General features: G+C 34.6%; 1 protein-coding gene across 1 annotated transcript in view; it reads left to right on the forward strand.

The window, feature by feature from the left end:
* Positions 1-212, forward strand: part of tmem106ba (transmembrane protein 106Ba) — a 10,328-nt gene extending 10,116 nt beyond the window's left edge. Inside the window, exon 8 of the mRNA XM_079240857.1 lies at positions 1-212. This exon is cut by the window's left edge and continues 1,065 nt beyond it. The gene's annotated coding sequence lies outside the window, so the exon portion shown is untranslated.
* The last annotated feature ends 4,496 nt before the right edge of the window (positions 213-4,708 follow it).

The raw sequence follows: 4,708 nt of genomic DNA on the forward strand, positions 1-4,708 counted from the left end.
TGTTCAGATGTTCTGAAGTTGTATTAGTTTTTCAGTAGCACATGCAGTGTTGTCATGCAGTAGTTCATTAGAAAAAAAATCCTCATTTTGTCATTTAAGTTCATTTGTGATCATTTCTGTTTAATGCAACATTTCCTAACATTTCTACTCTGTAAATTCAACTCTTACTGATATAACAATAGTAGTAGATGTGTATAATTTCTAACATCTACAGTGGTTTTGTGGTTTTCATGCATGAAACTGAAAATAAAGTCATTTCTTCATTATAAGTTCCTACTAGACATTGTTTTCTTCGTAAACACCAGGTGGGCCAGAAGATGTGTTGCATAGAGGTTAAAAAAGTATAAACATATATATATATATATATATATATATATATATATATATATATATACACACTTATTACATTTAACTCAGTAAAGCTAATAAATAACTTAAATGTATTTTCATAAGGAGTCAAACTACTTCTGATATCTAGACACCTTTAAAGTGTATTCCAGATCAGCTTATATGTAGCCAAGAACATTTTAGACAATTTAAATCATCTATGCAGAAGAACTTCATATTTGAGCTATATTGAAGATGTCGTTTGGATTGTCTGTTTTGTATTAATTATTTAATGGTAATAATCTCTACAACTGTCCTCAGATGTATTCATAACCTCCCATTTACCCTTTATGGGGCAAGTGACTATTTTTGATCACTTTTTTCTTTCATATTCAGCATGAAACTATTTTTTTGTTAATGTAACAACAGAATGGAGGTCTTGGTTCATACTAGAAGAACAATTTTAGATTAAAATGTCCAATTTCAAGGTATTTCATTGAGTGACCTATTAAGGGTTAATGAAGGGGGAAAAAAATCTGCCTGTGAAAAAAGCTGACATTGAAATAATTTATAAAATATTTTATGAAAATCAGTACATTATTTTATAATACTACACAATTAATGTTTTTTCTAAAAAGCAAACAAATATGATAAAATATGTTATATCACTCATAAGACAATATTTTGTTGAACAATCCTTTAATGTTTCCGCTCCAGTCAGGTGTTTTCTGTTCCTCTCAGTCAGACTTCTGCACCTGTTGACAGGTATTTTGTCCCACTGTTCATCAGAAAAGTACCCTAATTTGTTGTTCTAGTTTGTTTTTTTTCCCCTTCAGCTCAATTAAATAAAAAAAAAAAAACTATTATATCACTAAATTATAATTTAGCAAATTTTTAGTTATTGTTCCTTTTTTAAGTCTCCAGTTATTTGGTGACTTATAAATTCAGCATTTTCTTTAATGAAAGGGTATTAATACATTTAAGGGCGACTGTATGAAAATATAATGTAAAATTAAAGACGTGTGTGTGTGGATTAACTCCATATATGCACCATTCACTGGAGCTAAAAGCACACAATGTCTCCTGTGTATCCCAGTATGTTCACATCTGTTGTAATCATTAAACACCAGCTCGCTTCCTCTCTGGGATCCAGGTCAGAAGCCTGCACCAGACCTCCGCTGGAACATATGTAAAGAAAAACATGCAAACACGATCAGGTTTCACATATTTTGCTGACGCTGATCGTGCTGCATAAAAACTGGAATAAAATCCAGACCAGTTAGTGGGTTTGTATGAGCAGGCAGCTCTGATTCATATACTCATGTGAAGTCATTGAAAAAGATTTGTATAAAATTTACACCCACAAAAGCAACTTTGGGTTATGTTTTACTAAAAACAATTTGCTGTCCTCCAAACAGCAACTCATCTGACCCGACAATACTCAGATTCACCAGAAGAATCAATTGGAATTAAATGAAAAATACTTTACCAACCCAGAAAATATAACAGTAAATTATCATAAGAACAAGCATCCAAAAACAAGACCAATGCACATCTCCACAGCTCAACAGTCCAAAGGATGTTCTTCTAAAAACAGTAAAAAAAAAAAAATAAAAAAAAAAACACATAAAAAAAAAAACAGTAAAAAAAACAAAACAAACACATTTTAAAATAAAAAGTAAAAGAAATACTTCATGTTCCAAAGAAAAAATCCACTAAACTAACAAGCTATAAGGCTGCCTGCTTCCACAGATCAACAATCCAAAGCTGGAATCACACGATCACATCAGATGGCAGTAAAACAACCCAAGATGGTCGTATACGTCTCTGTTTCACACATATATGACCTAATCAACATGCTAAGATGGGAACAAACACATTATGGAGCTTAAATTCTCAGAAAAATGCCAATTTATGACTAAAGAGTTTTCAAAAACATGCGGAAAAGAGAAGGACTGGAAGAGGGGGTGGGGGGGTGATGTTTCAAGCATCAAAACATGGCAGCCTACTGCTCTCCAGTAAATTTGTTACTATTATTATTATTATTATTATTATTATTATTATTGTTATTGTTATTATTATTATTTTACAAGTAAAGAACATGTTTTGTCTTTAATATAAATATTACAGTGACCTGGCTGCCGGCCCTTGTGGCATTCTACAGGAAATGTTCAAAGAAAAAAGATTGGCTGTACATGTAAATTACTGGGTCCGCTCTATTTAGTCACCTGGGCGACCGATCGGCATGCTGGATGGGTGGAGTTTTAAACTCCAGTTCAAAAAGCCAAACGATCTACTCTTCCTTTGTTTTAGACGCCTCCTCCTACCAGCAAAGGCTTTCCCTTCACATTCAAGCAGTAAACTCCTCCCCAGCTCCTTGTCACTTCTCCTCAGGTGATTAAATGGAGCGGACCCACTGCAACCTGAATGACAAACATAAATTTTAAGCCTTCAGGTTTTTTTTTTCCTTTTGCCAGACGGGACTGAGAAATATGCAATGCACCATGAATCAGCTGCTGCTTTTTAAGGTGACCTTGTGTTGTTTTTGAAGCACACTACAGGCTCTTTTAAGCTTGTTTACAAATATTTGACGACTTGTTTCTGTCACAAAACCTGGCAGAGCAATCCCCAAGAGAGTACACCGAGTTTAAAAAGTAGACTCACTTTTAGGGCAAAGGGAAATGTGAGCTGGATATTTCCCTTTTAGGAATTTATGACCATGTTTTGGAGAAAGTTGGTATGAATAAACTTGAAATGAATGTAAACATTGCTTTTCCATGTGGGTGTGAGTTAACGATATTTCACTCTGGACAATGTAAACAGGGAAATTCATTCAACCTGACCATCAGAGTATTTTTATTTACATTATCTGTAACAATTACAATATTGCTATGCATGTGACCACTGTAAGCAAATGCAAGCCCTGTTTCAGGCTAATTTCAAGTTAACCTTTTAAATATTCAAAATCTGGGAATCCTGGCTAATTCCTGGCTGTGCAAGTGTCTGAAGGTGGTACTACAGGATGGGTTATCTGTGGCTGTGGCTGGAATAAACAGAGAAGAAGTGAAAGGGGTCAGTAAATTACAAAAAAAAAAAAAAAAAAAAAAGCCCCGCCAAAAAAGACTAAACATAAAATATACAAAAAAATTTTCCTTTTTTTTTTTCTTTTCTTTTTTTTTTTTTGTCTGAACATCAATTTTCCTATTTTTCTACAAAAAGTGTTAAAATCTCCTCTCATGCTGGTAAACGTTTAAAACCACAGAAACAAAAAAACTCAAGAATGCATATAAACTTTTAGGAGGAAGCTTTTACAAATTCCCTGGCTTCCATCAACATTTCTTAAAGCAAAGCGTCAAATCACAGAAAAAACCTTGACGTGAACACAACTACAGTCTGCTGGCTGCTCACATAAAGCTGGAAGAGGTCTGAGGGCAAAAGAAAATAGCTGAAATGGAAAATAGCGTGTGTCTGTGAGGTATCTGTCCGCAGGTTGAGAGGCCCGTATGTGCAGACGTCCACATCCACCTTTCATTTGGTTGTGTTTTTGTCATTACAGCAGACCGTCCTCTAACCCCACAGTTCGTATATACTCAGCTTCTTTCTTTCTTTTTTTTTTTTTAAAGGAAATTGCTTTTCCATGTGCTCTCCGTGTGTCTGAAGTGTTGTTCAGAATCTGAACGAAGCAGCTCCACATGCAGATCTTTTTTCTGCCTGTTACAGACTGCTGGTAGTTTTCCTTCAACGGTTTTACTGTAAATCATCACAACTATTTAAAAACAAATAATGGGACTCATTATCCCGCTCACTTCTTGCACTTGAGTTTGGGTTTTTTTGTGTTTCAGACGTTTATATCTGGTACTGACAGCACGTTCTGATCAGAAGTTACAAAACTGTTTTATTCTTTTATATGATTGCTTTTTTGAGCCTTTTGTGGAAGACAAATAATAAAACTTTAAAACAAACTCTATATACATAAGATTAAACATTCTTACAAATATTCTGCACAACAGCTTCCCACAAAGTCTGTCAGTACCTTTTTATATCAAGACAGAACCACATAGTACCTGGACAGTACCTGATAGTATCTGGATAATACCTGATAGTATCCAATAGTACCTGGGTAGTACTATCCTGGTACTATTAGGTCCAAAACTGAATAGTGGACCAAACATATCATGTTTGGTCCACTATCAGGTACTATAAGTACCTGGATAGTGCCTATAGTATCTGGATAGTACATGGTAGTATCTGGACAGTACTTGATTGCATCTGGATAATACTTAATAGTACTAAGGTACTGTTTGTACCTGGACAGTGAGCCAAACACACCATGTTTGGTTCACCATCAGGTATTATAGTACTGATAGTACCTCATAATACC

The sequence above is a fragment of the Telmatherina bonti genome (genome assembly GCF_933228915.1).
Source record: "Telmatherina bonti genome assembly, chromosome: 5".
In the NCBI taxonomy this organism is placed as follows: domain Eukaryota; kingdom Metazoa; phylum Chordata; class Actinopteri; order Atheriniformes; family Telmatherinidae; genus Telmatherina; species Telmatherina bonti.